Source organism: Euprymna scolopes, chromosome 3 (genome assembly GCF_053919585.1).
Source record: "Euprymna scolopes isolate OS-2025 chromosome 3, ASM5391958v1, whole genome shotgun sequence".
Classification (NCBI taxonomy): Eukaryota; Metazoa; Mollusca; class Cephalopoda; order Sepiida; family Sepiolidae; genus Euprymna; species Euprymna scolopes.
Window position 1 is genome coordinate 146,738,334 of NC_136484.1, and position 17,060 is coordinate 146,755,393.

At 32.7% G+C, this 17,060-nt stretch overlaps 1 protein-coding gene and 1 pseudogene across 1 annotated transcript in view; both read left to right on the top strand.

Annotated features, from left to right (window-relative positions):
- The window catches only part of LOC145259709 (meiotic recombination protein SPO11-like), a 1,082,117-nt gene that overhangs the window by 639,091 nt on the left and 425,966 nt on the right, over positions 1–17,060 (top strand). The window lies entirely within an intron of this gene.
- On the top strand, positions 12,436–12,552 carry LOC145263645 (5S ribosomal RNA; annotated as a pseudogene).

The following is a 17,060-nucleotide window of genomic DNA, read 5'->3' on the forward strand; positions in this document are numbered from 1 at the left end:
ATAATTTATTAAATTGATACTGAAAATTTCATTAAAATTGTGTAATTCTATATTTGTTATACTTAAGACAAAATCAAATACTTTAGCTTCCTTACAAAGAGTAGCTACAACAACTACTTGGCCGTTTGACCAAGATCAAAGTGTAGTATCTGGTCTTCAGATGCTGCACTTCCATTTCTTGTTCTCTTTCGGTGGAGGAGCAGTCCTTCACGACTGAGACAATTTTTTATTTTTGCGCCTTTTCTCCACGTTAAAAAACGACCCTGGTGTCTAACTCTGCTCTATGGAGAGGCATTGTAAATAGGTACAAAGAGTAGATTTCTAGTTGAAGGCAGGTTATCACAAATTCATGGGGGAAGGATTTCTAAGGATTTCAATATCATTTGTTTACTCCTATTCATAACGTAAGCAACTATGATTGTTGTTCTTAGCAAACTTTTCTCTGATCACCCTGATTCAGTCATGAACTTCTCAGGCATGAAACTTATTAACACTGAAGCCTCTAACAACTTGCTGAAAAAGAACAGTTAGTTGAAGATGCAGCCTATCATAGTTAAAGCTGATATTGAATTTATGTACCGCTGCAACATTTTTTTTTTTTTTTTTGTTATCACTTATCAAGGCCCAAAGGCCACTCCAGGATAAGGGTTAATGAGTGTATGGTGATTACTGATACAACAGCATAGTGATCATTAGTTGTTGAAATTAGGAACAATTTAATTATTTGAGGGAATGGCTCAACAAGAACTTGTTTGCATTGGACTTGTAGACAACCATATTGTAATCAGCTTGAAAGCAGACTAGTGATACAGAGTTTCATAAGCAGGCAGTTCTAGAAAAGAAGCTTTGTCCATGCAATTTGCATTTAGATTTAAGCACAGATAGAGAGTGGGATAATTGTTGATAATGGCTGTAGCTAGAGGAGTTTTCTTTTTTTTTTTGTGACAATTTGTCAAGCAGGGGCAGCTACAGTTTTTACAATGTATTTGTGACCAAATCAAATTGCAACTGACTAGTCCTAGAATTGCCAGGATTTTTTTTTTTTTTTTTTACTCTTTTTCACCCTGTAGAGACATAAGCAACTGCTGTAAATTAGGGATCATACTTACAAAGACACTATAAGAAGGGAGTTGAGCAGTAAGTTATCTTTTTACATTACATTTAAACTTCTAGATCTTGGTATAATCGGAGAAGCAGGAAATAGGGAACGAATTCCAAAATCTAGCAGTTAAAGGAAAAAAGCTGTAAAACCTGTGTTGTAAGAACCAAACCAAACACCATGAATAAATATTTGAAGGTATGAAGAACTTGAAGTATAAAGCTTTTTAAAAAGTACTGGATTCAGCAATACTTAAACCGAAAAAAAAGTTGTTATACTGTAAAACAAAACATCTAAACCAAACACTATGAATAAATATTGGAAGATATAAAAAACTAAAAGCATAAAAGCTTTTTCTAAAATTACTAGATTCAGCATTAAATCACCCGAAAATGGTTATTATGCCATAGAACAAAACCAATAACCAGTTTTCATAATATATGCACTTTTATTTCTAGTAGTCTATTTTTTTTTTTTTTTTTTTTTTTTTTTTTGTTTCCATGTCTGAAAATAAACTGGAAGTCATATTTCGATTATAAAATAGATTTAATAAAAATAAGATTTTCTATAATCTATAGTACACAAGATCACAATTCAAATGCTAAAATTTTCATATATATATATATTTATTTACTAGCAGGGAGACCCAACGTTTCCAGCGTTAAAATGATGATCAACTAATGTTCCACACTTCCAATACTTTTATTGTCATCAAAATCAGTGAAATTGCACACATATCAATCAAATGGATTGGTTGCCTGCTCTAGTCTATATGGCATAATCACATTGACACACTGGTTCCTGTCAGATCACCGAAGTTAAGCAACATTGAGCCTGGTCATCACTTAAATAGGTGACCAATTTAGCAATTGTAGGAGGACATTGAGACCTCCCTGCAAGAGTTGCAAAAACCTAATGTTGTCAATTCCCCTAACGTGGATATACATGCGACTGGGGACCGCTTGTGAATTTCATACTCCCATGGAACTTCCTTCTTAGGAGGAAGCCGGTAAAACCGAAATAGGGTTAGTGCCATTTCACACTCACACACTCACTAGTCAGGGATCCATCATGGTGCACGGGACTGCAGTGGTTTAGTCCACAATATATTGTAGTTTACATTGCACTGTAGGGAACCTTTTGTGGATTTTATAAAATTATTTTTATATAATGCTTTGAATTAAAGTTTAAAATGCAAAAGTATCATGGTTCAATTGTGCTCTGAACAGAAACATTCATTTCAAACATGTCTCTGTTTTACCAAAGAGTCTACTGTTGATTTTATACAACCGGCCCACCATCTTGTGCAGTGATAAAACTTCTAAAATGTACTTGTGATGTTAGACTGTATCAGAGCGTTAAATTTGATCAAAATCGGATTGTTTCTTCTTTAATTAGATTTTTTTGATTATTGATTTTTTTTATGCTTATTGGGAGGGGGGGGGCATTCCAATACAAATCCTATCTAATAACATTCCCAGACACAAAGTAAATTTGTGTGAAATTTCAAAAATATCGGCTCAACCGTTTCAGAGTCCATAGGAAACAAACTCTCATACACACTACACACACAAAGTGCCTTTTATATGTAAGGTTATATATGTGCATATGTTTATCTTTCTGTATGTATGATTCACTCCTAAACTAATGAATGAATCATTATAAATTTTTAAACAGCTGCTACTTTTAAGCGTGGATAATAATAGGCTTTATTTAATTTAATTCATATATTTCAGATTTACATTAAATTTGGAATATGGCCCCAATTAAATAACTTTCTCTGAATTTCAATTTCTTAAGACTCCATAAGCTTAAAACTTAAATTTTAGAAATAATCATGGATTATGATCACAATTGGAATAACGTTTTATAGCATTATATATTGATTTTAATTCTTGTAAAGTTGCATTAAAGTGATGCAAAACTGTTCTGGGGAAAATTCAGGGGATATTTATTAATTGACTAACAGGGAGACCCTATGTTGCCTGGGATTGGATGAGGAACAATAAATATTTTACCCTTCCATACTTTGTCATCGAAATCAATGAAATAGCCCATTTTTCAATCAAAATCACAATGGTGCACCGGAAGGAAGCTTTACATGCCCCCCCCCAGTGAATTAGTTCACAATACATTGTAGTTTGCATTGAACTTTAGAGAATCTACTCTAGATTTTATAAAATTATTTTTATATAATAGCTTGAATTAAAGTTTAAAATGCAAAAGTCAAGGATCATGCTTCAATTGTACTCTAAACAGAAACATTCATTTCAAATGTGCTCCTGTCATATCAAAGAACCTACTGTTGATTTTATATGCTGAGCCTTTCTGCTTTTGCGGTAATAAAACTTCTCAAATGTACTTATGATGTTAGGCTGCATATGGTATTAACTTCAGTCAAAAATCGCCTGTTCCTGCTTTCATCAGATTTTTTTGCTTATCGATACTCATCAAAGACATTTTGATACAAAACCTATTTAAGAATACTGCCACATACATAAAGTACATTTGTGTGAAATTTTTAAAAGCATCGACCCAGCCATTTAGAAATCCATAGGAAACTCACATACACAAAGTTGTTTTTATAAAATTTCATTAAAATCAAAAGTATCTACATTTTTCCATTTAGTATAATCCTTTAAACTTAATATACCCAATATTACTCACTTTTACACCTAGTAGCTGTGTTCGAAAATTCAAAATAATTGGTTAATTAGTTTAGGAATAAATTTCATACATAAAATACATAAACATATGCGCATAAAAAATGCATGGTATTTCATATAATGGATTAGTTTATCAGTATTGAAAGCTCCATAACCTTTAAGAAATTCCAAGAGAAACCAAACAGCACCTGAATGTACCATCACCATTTCTCACAGAAATTACTATTTGCTTTCCATGAGATAGATGCTCTGAAACTGAAGTTCTCTTTAAAACTACCTACAATCACTGCAAAAGGGTTATAGAATGTGCAAAAGAGGCCTATGCCAATCTCTTAAACCTAGAGTGGTAGATAGAAACTTGGTTTCCACAAGTTTTGGCAAATAAAAAAAATTGCTTAGCAGATGCAAGATCTCTATTCCAATCAGCATCATCAGCGTACCAGAGATGATCCCCCTGCAATCAGGGTCTCCTACCTCATGATTGCAAACACTGTAGTGGCATCGATATATCTGTTTGGGATGTTGCCAAACTTATCAGGAACCTTGATGCCAGCAAGGTATCCTGACAATATTCCAATCATAGTGCCTAAAAAACTACAACTGGAACTACCTCATATTTTTACAAAGGTTAAATCGTTGTTAAAATCAGAAATGATTCCCATCACCTTAGAAAACTTTATCAATTTTCCCAATATTTAAAAATACTTCAGATTAGTCTTCTATATATCACTGCAGACCAATCAGTCTTCTGTGTCATAAAAAGAATTTGTAATAAATCAATTGTCAGTCACCTTTGTCAAGAACTTTGCAGCTAATTCTACCTTTTGCGATCAAGGCCGCCAACCCCCAATATTTCCTCCTGTATCTGAAAACACACTATGTGATATACGTATATCTGTACGTGATGTTGCCAAGCTAATCAAAAACCTTGATTCCAGTAAAGCAACTGGCCCGGACGGTATTCCAATTATAGTACTCAAAAAACTTCAACCTGAACTAGCGCCCATACTTACAAAACTATTTAAACATTGTCTTAAGGAGAATAGTTTCCCATCTCCCTGGAAAATTTCATCAGTATGTCCTGTATTTAAGAATTCAGGTGATCGCTCATCCCCCTCTCAGTACAGGCCAATAAGTCTCCTGTGCGTCATGAGTAAGTTGCTGGAATCTGTGTTAAATACAGAAGTAATCAACCATCTCAACAAAAATAACCTTCTTAGTGACACTCAATATGGTTTCCGTTCTGCTAGATCTACAACAGATGTGCTTACAGTTATATCTCATAGGATTAGCAAATCTCTCGACGGAGGTAATCTTTCTAGGGCAATTGCTCTTGACATATCTAAGGCCTTTGATAGGGTATGGCATAAAGGTTTACTTCATAAGATCTCTAGCTATGGTATTGCTGGAAATGTCTTCTCAATTATTAAATCATTTCTTTCTGATAGGTTCATAAGAGTAGTAGTTGAGGGGCAAAAATCAGAAGCCCACAGTATTAATGCCGGTGTCCCTCAGGGGTCCATCCTGGGCCCAACTCTTTTCCTGATCATTTATGGTAGCACATCTAAGACAGTAAACGACCAAGTTCTCTCCAATGTAGCATGTAGTACAATGGGGAAAGGAGTGGCTGGTTACTTTTAATGCATCTAAAACCAAGCTTCTCTCTTTACATCATCAACATTCTGATCCCCATCTGGCATCAATTAAAATGAATGGCTCTCGTCTTGGGGAGGCCTCAAGTTTTGACAAGCTTCTGGGCTTGACCATTACTCCTGATCTTAAATGGAACACGTACATCAAATCTGTTGCCAAGGCCGCTGGAAAAATGGTGGGATCTTTCTATCGATCCAGTAGATATCTCACTGCTGATGCAATTCTCTATCTATATAAGAGCCAGGTACGTCCAAGGATTGAATACTGTTGCCACATCTGGGCAGGAGCTGCTAGAAAGGACTTGTCCTGCCTTGATAGAGTTCAAAATAGACTTCGTAGCCTCGTAGGAGATGTCCTTTTCTCTTCCTTGCAACCTCTATCTCACAGAAGAGATTTTGTGAGTTTGTCTCTGATGTATCGTTATTTTCATGGAAAGTGTTCGACTGAGCTTCAATCTATGGTCCCCCCTCGCCAAACTTTCACAAGAAACACTCGTCTAGCTGTAAACACTATCAATAATTCCCCCCACTCTTTATCTGTGCCTAAACCTAAACGTAGATTCTATGAACAAAGTTTTTTTATTAGAACTGCACGCCTGTGGAATTGTCTTCCGTTTTCCTGCTTTCCGGCTGACTACAATATGGTTGTGTTCAAGTCTAACGTAAATAAGTTCTTGATGAGCCGTTCCATATAAGTTATCAAATTTAACAAATTTTCATTACTAATGATTATTATATTGTCCAATTTCTACTGTACACTCTTTAACCCTTATCCTTGAGTGGCCTCTTGGCCTTGATAATGTGTTGATACCTATGAAAAAAAAAAAAAAGTCCAGTGTGAACAAGTTCTAATTGAATCGTCCCCCTAAGTAATCCAAGTTACAAAATTCCCACTGTTTATTATGCTAAAATCACAATGACTAATGTATACCTATTAACCCTTATCCTCGAGTGGCCTCTGGGCCTTGATAAGTGGTTACACCCATGTAAAAAAAAAACAAAAAAAAACCTCAGCAAAAGTCAATATACTTGGTGAAAAGCAATATGGATTCTATCCTGCAAGATCATCAACAGCTGATGTGCTGACTATAATATCATCCAGGATCAGCGGATCTATTGATAGGGGGCTATATTTCTAGAGCAATAGCTCTTGATATATTAAGTACTTTTGATAGGTTTTGACATAAAGGTCTACTTCACAAGATTGCTAATTATGGAATATCTGGAAATGTCTTAACCATTCTCTCACTGATAGGTTCATAAAAGTAGTTGTTAGTGAGAAGTTTGAAGCATATTGTATCAACACTGGAGTGCCACAAGGATCCTGATATCCATCAACGATCTCTCAAATCACATTCTAAAAATGTTTGTTTCTATTTCAAATGACACAACTGTCTATGTCAGAACTTTGTAGAGTATTAATGATAAAGCTTATTTTCTCCCTTTTCCTGACTTTGTGCAATGGGGAAAATTTGACCGATTATTTTTATTACATCTACGACTAAGTTTCCCTCCTTTCACCACCAAGATTTAGATTCTCAATTTTCCACAGCTGAGATAGATGAAGATCTCTTTTTGGAGGCCTCCTGTTTTAATAAGATGCTCAAACTGACTTTTACCAGTTCAGAAAGTATCTCACTTTTGATGCAATCCTCTACCTACATAAGAGCTAGATATAACCTAAGATGGAGTACTGTTGCAACATCTGGTGAGGTATTACTCAGAGTACTCTCTCCTATCTTGGCAGAGTACAAAACTGATTTTGAAATCTAGTGGGGGGTGTCTCCTTCTTTTCCCTATAGCCTTTTTCTCACAGAAAATACTTTACTAGTCTTTCTCTACTCTATCATTATTTTCATGGTATGTGCTTGACTGAACTCTAATCTATGGTTCTCTGTAACATATTCATAACAAAAACTCTAGCTACAACCTGTGCAAAATATTTTCTTCTCTCCCTCTGTGTACCTAGAGTTAAATGAAACTTCCATGAGCAGAGTTTCTTTCCAAGAACTGCTCCTCTGTGGAATGCAATACCATAAGACTGCTTTTTAGCTGACTACAGCAGGGTCGTTTCCAAGTTCAATATTAACAACAGAGTGCCTCTCCTCGGGGATGCTAACTTCTCAATCCCACTTTTTGACCCTGGTGTCACAGTTCTTGCAGTGAGGGAGAACTAACTACTTTCATTAAGCAATCAAATTTAGACCTGATCAAACAATGTATTAAACTACTTGTCTCACCATTCATCTCACACAAACCATTAACCCTTGTCCTTAAGTGGCCTTCAGGCTTTCATGAGCTGTTAGTAAAAAAAGGAATTAGTTATAATAATGATAATATTAAACTTGGCTTTTTCTTAAAAAAGTTTACGGAATTAAGTTTAAAATGCTGAAGATCATGTTTTTTTTCTGAAATTCTATGATTGTAACTTACTATAAACTACAGTATAAAATAAAACAAATTCAAGTTATGGTTATCATAAAAGGTGTATGGAGATAAAAAAAAATATATTTTTTTAAATATTCCAAAAATACATGAAACCTGCAGATTAAATAAATGAAATACACACACACACACACACACACACACACACACACACACACACATACACACATTCAATCTGCAAGTTTCATGCTGAAAATGCTATTTCTAATGGGAATGCAACTGACTAATGAACAGAATCTCACATACATGGACAAATTTAAAAAATTAAAGACCTTAAATAAATAGATCATTACAGATAAATAATTTTCACATGTTTGGCTTCCATAAAATACTACAACTTGATCTAGGAATAAGACATTTTTTTTCTAATGCCAAACAAAATATATTTCTCTTCCAGGTATGAAAAATGGAAACAAAGTTATTTCGCTTGCAATATATGTTATACTATTGGGAAACGATTACAGATAATTCTTAAGCAACGTTGTTTATTCTTTTAGGATTACATGAAAATGTAGGTCAACATAGTATTACATACAAGATTAGGTAATAAGTTAAAGTGAAAATAAAAATCCTATGTTAACTTAATTTACAATGTTGCTTTCTTTCAGCCAAACTCATAATTCCATTTTTGCAGAACTCTACATCATTCGAAGATCTGCTTAAGGTGTTTATAAGCATTCTTCCTCAGAATTTATTTTCTACTAGTCAGCTCACTTACTTGCCATCACTTGGTAATTTCATTCTAAACTAATCGATAATAAAAAAAAATCAACCTATAATAAATGACAAAACTAGTTAATAATAAAAAAGACAAAGCTAATCGAAAATAAAAGACAAAGCTAATCGAAAATAAAAGGCAAAACTAATCGAAAATAAAAGCAAAACTAATAGAAAATAAGACAAAACTAATCGATAACAAAAAGACAAAACTCATTGATAACAAAAAAGACAAAACTAATCGATAACAAAAGACAAAACTAATCGATGACAAAAACGAAAAAACTAATCTATATATATAAAAGCGAAAATGTATGTATGTATGTACGCTTTTCGTCAATGTCCACAAAAGGCTTCTTTCAGAGAAGCGCTCGCTCGGTTCACAACTTATTAAAACTTTTTATATCATCCATAAATTGTAATATCTCACAGTTAACCACGGAGCTCGCCTGTCTATTTAATTTTATTGACTTTCAAACGTTCCCGCATCGGCACGCATTACATTTGGTTTTCGGTATAAAAAAAAAAAGCGAAACTCGACTCTAATCACTGGCCGAAAGCCAGTGGTCTCTAGAGAGCTAAGTAACGTTTGGTCAATGTCGACTTCGTCATATCAGACGGTAGCTTTCATTTCGAGACGAGACGCTCCCTCTAATAATCTTTTAAAAACAAACAAACCGATTTATTGACCTCATTAAAAACTGCCCCGCTCAAAATGCTAACTGCTGAATAGCTATCGCCGTCGCGTCAATCAAAAACGCGCACCTGTTTTTTTTTTTTTTTTTTTTTTGTTTTTTTTCTCACGCTTTACTATTTTCCAACTGCGCGTCGTGAAGGCTTCGTTTTTTTTTGTTTTTTTTTTTCACGGCACCTGTTTTTTTTTTCACATTTCGGGGTTTTTTCACACACACCTACAAACACCCGAGCAACGCCGAGTGCCCCCCTCCCCGCTAGTCGATAATAAAAGACAAAATTAATCGATAATAAAAAGACATATCTCTCTCCCTCTTCTTTTACTTTTTGTTGTACCGTGAAGTGTGTCAAACAGGTAGATGAACAATATTAATACTACTAATGATACTACTACTACAACTACTACTACTAATAATAATAATATTAATATGAGGTAATACATTTTTTATATTATAAAAAGTTAAATAAATTATTATTATTATTATTATTATTATATTATTATTATTATAAGTTATTGAGAATAAGCCTTCCTCTGCACATAAAATGTAAGCAATCCGAATAAACGTCCACTCATTTTTCTTATGTAGAAATTATGGAAGTGAAACACTGTACTAATCATATCCATTTGGTTCTTTTAACGTATACAATACATATGCAAAATAAAAACTATACTTGCAAATAATCATGGCCGCAGTTTTTTTAGTTTTTTTTTGCAATTAATGTCAGATAAAACTTCAATTTGTACATTGATTTTTTAGGTTCGACTATAAAATGCAGGAATAAATCTATTTCTTTTAAGCACAGAATCTAATATTTATGAAAACAAAGAATTTAGTTAAATGATAAATCAATCTAATTTTTATTGATGTGTAACAAAGTGAAATATGATTTCAAGATTTCAATTATTGACGACCCCCTCCCCGGGACAAAGGAGGGGTTGGATACAGTAATTCACTCCTGTTGGTGCGTTGGTATGTTTACACTTTTCTCAATAACCATGCCTTGGAGAGTTTTTAAATTTTGCATAAACATTAGTCATGGTGAAAGTAAATTTTTGCCAGAACAGATTTTTTAGAATAACTTAAGTCCCCCCACCCCACCCTAGGGGCCATTATAGAGGTAAAATTACCCCAAATTCGTTCGTCTGTTTGCACGTTTTTCACTCGTGGATGGGGACCTTGTATGCTCGGCTTATAAATACTGCTATTAGTTCTACTACTACTATCATCATTAACTAAAAAGCGATCAATAAAAAAAAAATCTCCATAACAGTTTGCATAATGAAATATTCAATGAACTTAGTAATACATGCATGAATTAGAACAAATACATTGAGGATATTGTCAAGTCTGCTGTTAAAAAGATAGACTCCCTGTACCCTGCAAGAAAATTAGGCAAACTCGATAGTATCCTATATCTTTACAAAACCACGATTTGCCCATGAATGGAATATTATTGTTACGTCTTGGCTGATGCATCTACCATTAATCTCTCACTATTAGATAGAGTACAAAAAAAAAAAAAAGAGTCTCAAATTTAATAGGTCCAATCTCTCTCCTATTGCCACAATGTTGCATCCTTGTGCCTGTCTAACAAGTACTTTAATGTAACGTGCTCTGATGAGTTCATAACACTAGTGCCTCCTCGACGTATATACTTCTGATTAATCTGACAAGCATAAAAATCCCACCTCTTCACTGTTGAGATCCCTAGATGCAAGAAAGCTTTCTATTCTAATAGTTTCTTCCCTTGGACTGCTAGACTTTAGAATTCCCTCCTTTTCCCTGACCGTACTAACAATGCTAAACTTTTAACACTCCCCTTTTAGACATGATCCAAAATAGTAGCCTCTTATGTTCCAAGTAGCAATATGTCTTGCTCGAGGTGAAAAAGAGTATAAAAAAGACAGGAAAAGATAAGGTGTAGTATCCAGAACAGATACTACACTTTGTGTCTAGCCAAAATTGTGGGTTCTTTAGCAAAACGAATTGAAAAACATTTTCTCATAAACAGACTGACATAGGCAAATCTTGATGTATAATTGAACATATACCTTTGTTGCTATTCTTCAGATATTTAACATTATTTCCCCAAACTTCTCTTTTACTCATTCTTTCATTTAGTTTTTTTAAGCATTGAGTTTGCTCCATAATTATAACATATCACTTAGTTCCAAACTACATAAAATTCCTTCGAGGCCCATTCCACATGAATGATCTTTGGTAAAAATAAAAATAAGTAGAAAATAATGTACATATTCCAGTTGAAGGTTGTTAGAAATGAGCTGAAAGGCTGTTCCAAGGGAAAATATGGATGCTTTTTATCAACTTTTATAAATAAAGAAATGATTTGTACCAAAATAATGAGACACATAACAATAGGTAATTGATTGAACTGGAAAAAAACTGAGGCTGAAATATACATGAGGAAAACGATAGCACTTAAGCTAAATATGGATGGAGTTAAAAAAAAAAAAAAAAAAAGAAATTCCGGTTCAATAAGTGTAAAAAAAGGCATTAAAAAAGCAAGCAGAAAAAAAGGTGGAATATGAAATGACAATTTATTCAATTTGTCACTCAAAGAATGAACTTCTTTTCTGAAAAGAAAAAAAAGTGTTGAATCAGTACATAATTGACCAATTTTTAACAAAAATCTGCTGATTTTAAATTTGTTTTAACTTTTAGTATATTCGACATTTTATTAAAAAAAAAAATGGAAGAGAATAATTCATATATTCAACATTGTATTAAAAAAACTACAGGGAAACAAAAATTCAATTCGCATTGACTAAATTCCCATAATGCTCTATTGTGTTGAGAAGAATTTCATAAATTAAGTGTGAAAAAACAGATTTTATATAAATTCTATTATTATTTTTAATAAAAGGTTATATTTCTGAACATGTATGAGATATTAATGCTTAAAGCATATTTTCTCCTTTAAATAAAACACGCATAAAAAAAGTTTTCACATATAGAATACATAATATCAGAGAGAATTCAATGATTATTACGTGCATTCTAAAAAAGTTTTCTTTTTCTCCATATATTATAAAGAATAAAAAAATTAAGTAGATATTATAATTATGATATAAACAATGGCATGACTAGAAATAATATTTTCAAAAAATACTATCAGTAACAATATATGATATGTAAAGTATGGATATGGCATAATCACGTTAACACACCGGTTCTCGTCAGATCACCAAAGTTAAGCAACGTTGAGCCTGGCTAGTACCAAATGGGTGACCATTTGGGAATTCTAGGTGCTGTATATGCTCTCTTCTCATCTTTTCCAGTCGTCCAGTACCTCAACTTGCCACTGGTATTCAACAATGTCGACTCAGGAGAGGCGTGGTTGGAGATTGCGCAACACTTGCCACACAAATTTCATGTGCAGGCATCCTTACAGTGAATATCCATAGTCTGTCAAGACTGAAGAAAGCCACATTATAAGTAAGAGTAGTACTACTATGAAAGCATAATTCTCCTCTCTATAATAAAGAGCAATGTATATTTATTTGTAAATACATATGCGTCCAGTCACATGAGTCTGCTCATGAATAAGAGATGACTTGGTTTGTTTTATGGCACATATCAACCATCTATAGGTTATTTAATGCTGAATAAAGTTGTCAAACGGTATTTATTTTATATTCTTAGAAAACATTACTCTAAACAAAAAATACTGTTATAAGACATTACTCAGGGAAAATTCTACCTTAAGAGAACATTACTTGTAGTAAAAATTTCTCCAAGAAGAAAACTGTATGGTGAGATTTGGAACATTTAACAAATATTATTCTTTGACATTGGAAATCTTCTTTGCTTCTCAACCACTACCTTTTCATATTTATTTGGGAGGAAAATTAGAGAAGTAAGGTTTTGCTGGAAAGAGAGAGTGAGAGAAAAATATTTTAGAAGATTCTGATAAAGTAATACAGAATACGTGAGCATTGGAGTAACTGGAGGTAGAAAAGATTAAATTAGGGGCGAAACAAAAATACATACAAAGACAATAAACAGTGTGCTGTCATTTTCGGTCATATTCCTTATTCTTCTAGTAGATATATCCCTAGAAACGGTGAAGCTATGCTGAAGAAAGGTAGGACCTCAGAACATGCATATCTGTAAATTACTGTTTTATAACTAAAATAAAAATAATATTTTATTTATGTCCAAAAATCTAATACGCTAATTAACCGTATTATCGTTTAAAAAAAATCAACAAAAAATCTACATAAAAAATAAAAAGTAAAATGATCTAGGATTCATGGTGTAATTGATAACACACCAGACCGTAATACATATGGTCTGAGGTTCGATCCTAAGAAACATGCATGTCTGTAGATTACTGACTTATAAGTAAAATATATATAAATTTACAGTTTTTGATATTGAAATTTCATTAAGAAAAATATAATTTTTCAAAATAAAAATTATATTATTTGAACAATAAGTTAAAATAAGTTAGGCAAATTTTTCGACTCTTTAATCAAATAAAAAGAAAATTTTATTAGAGACTTGAAAAATTTGCCTAAACGTTTTTTTAACAAAACGATTTACCATTTATTTTTAAGTCTCTATTTTTTATTTTAAATCTTTATTTTAAATCCACTCTTAAAATAACAGATTGAATCTCTTTTAAATTCCAATTATTTTGATTTTATCATGGATATTTTAGCTAATTGGAATATTCATTTTGAGCAGTTGGATTTTATTTTAAAAAGAGAACATCTTTCCACAGATCTTGCACCAACAGAAAAAATGTGACAGAATAAATCTAACATTCTCCATTCACAAAGGACTATTACCTGTTATTCTGGATGTTCCATCGAACAGAATTGGAATTTACCTTCAATGGGGAAATCTTCAACCAATTTGGAACCTAATCACATCGTCCTAATCTATTAAAGGATTATTATTCTATTTGGATACCAAAATCTCACATCTTTTTTGTTTCACCCCTTATTTTCTTCCTCTATGCCCCTTAAAAATATTTAATCTTTAAAATATTTTCTATGTGCTGAATAGCAAAATTATATCAAACCATATTCAATATTTTGCTAATGACTTTCTTCTGAAGAGATAAGCCTACATCGAAAATCCATGGATTAAAGAAATTGCGGGGAAAATTGTATTCCTTGTTCAAATAATAAATTTTGTTTTGAAAAATACTTTTCTGAATAACAATTTAGATATAAAAAACTGTTTAGTATATTGAGCAATTTTATTTGGCTGGGATTGTCATATATAGAAATATTTCCTCCCCAAAATATTTTGTAAAACTTGATATTACAAGATTCATTCATCTGTGATCTAATTAATTTCATTATACTGATATATATATATATATATATATATATATATATATATATATATATATATATATATATATATATATATATATATATGATTTCAATGAGTATTGTGAAATATCACTGATGATGTGCATAAAATTTTTGTAGCAAAAGTTGCGCAATCTCCAACCACACCTCTCCTGAGTCGCCATTCTTAAATACCATTAGAAATTTCAAGATGACTGAAAACAATGCTGAGATTAGTAGAGCGCACATACAGCACTTGTTATTCTCAAATGATTACCCATCTGGTACTGGCCAGGAACATCATTGCTTAACTTCAGTAATTTGACAAGAATCAGTGTCAATTTGATTACGTCATATATATATATATATATATATATATATATATATATATATATATATAAAAAGTGTTTGTTAAAAATAATATAATAATCTATTATATTATATAAATCTCACCTGTCTGTTAGTGTGTGTGTGGGTGTATATTTTTTATGTCTATCTAAAACTTCCACCATGGGTGCATCGGCTAAGGGGTTACATTTTTTTTAGCCTTCTTTTTCTCCTTTGCATTACAGGCTCGAGCTTGCCTGCCTACTACCACTTTTGTTTTAACACCTCTCTGCACTCAGGCTGCCTACTGTTGTTTTGACCCCCCACCCACCACCACCAGTTTTTTTTGGTTTTTTTTTTTTTTTAAACACCTGGGCAATGCCAGGTACCCCCGCTAGTTGAACATAACAGAGATATAGCACATTCAAAATCCAAGATACTTATTAAATCACAAACAAGTCTACAGCTTTAAATACTCTTCTAATTATTGTTTGCTTAAGATAGAAGAATCGTTTTAATTTGAAATTAATTGACAATCTAGTCCATAGATTAAGGAATAAATTATGAGATAAGTCAGGCAAATATTAGTCGCAATTATCCTTGTCTGTCATCCAAGATGGGTTGGGCCAGCTTCCATCAATCTGATTAGAAGGTTACAATTCGCTGCATTCGAGGACGTAGAACTAATTTAGACAAAGTAGAATAATTTCTCCTAATAGACTCCCTGAATATTCTAGCACTAAATAAAACTAACCTACATTCCTCAATCCTTTCCAAGTGTTTGATGTGGTTGGATACCTTCCAATCTGTTATATATTCATAACATGCTCCTTTTGATTAGGGAACAAAATCTAGAATCAGACGCTCACAAACCTTCATTTTAGGTCATGAAGCCAGTATCTTCAGGCAGCCTAATCTGGTAGCATCAAAGTTGTATAATGTTCAACAGTTCTAATCAGAAAGAATGCATTCTTCACCGTGTTTACTGAAAAGAAACCCAACAGGAAAACTTGTTAAGCATAATTCAGAACAAAGTTTTTCTGCAACATAAAACATTTGGGAATTATTGAAATGAATAACGTCTGCGATTCCTCGAAGTACTGAACAAAATTTGCCAACATGGAAAGATGATAAGATGCTTTTTGTTACTTGTAGATTGTGTAACAGCATTGTTGATGAAAGACTTGCTTAATCTCTTGCGCCTTTATCTCCTTCACTTTTTGTCTCTTTAATAAATCAAACCAAAATATAAAGAGAACAAAACAGTTTGACAACACAAAGAAACAAAGAGATCAAGAGAGTCCATTGATTATTTGTATATAGCTTACTTAAATGGAATGCTTATCTAGTAAACCCCGAGTAGGTATCATATCAGTCGATGATATGTTCTCAACAATCAGTCCAATAGAGCTTGGGTCTTTTTTTAGTAAGTGATGACGTTGTATCTATCGATCTAAAATATGGTTCTGAGCATTGTATGAGGTCCACCCTGTCAGGTTTTGTTTTCTCTCTTTGAGAATGGATTAGTTCATTGTTAATCACATGAGGTTCTCTACCAAAAATCGACTGCGTTGCTGAAGCATTTTTTGTAGACCAGAGTTAATTTCTCCTTGTATGCCGGCTTTTCAAAATGTAAGCATTGAAAAGCGGAGGAGGAAAGAAAAAGAAGGGAACAGAAAAAAAAAATTGGATTAATCCGTATCAATCGTACTGAGTTTTTGCTTAAGATTATTTTTTTTAGAATTGGAGATATTGGGTAGAACTTCGATCTTTGTACGATGTGGTATTTCGTTTATAAGATGAGACTAGATTCAAGTCTAAGTTTGGTGTTCTGTGCATGTCTGACAATTGCAGATTTTTGTGTGTTGAATTTACAATTTAGGGTAGTCTGTGTGTGGTGAAACTTGATGTGAGTGTATTGTTAGTTTTGTGAATAAGAATTTTGAGGAATAGTATAGACTATATATATATTCTAAAGAAGCTTTCAATATTTTCCAAGAAAATACTAAAATAAAATACTTAAAAACAATGCAGTTTAAATTCCTGGAAAAAAAAACTAAACTCAACATATCACAGACTTAGCACATACACAAGCCTACTTTCTGCTAGAAAATCTACAATTATACAAGAGA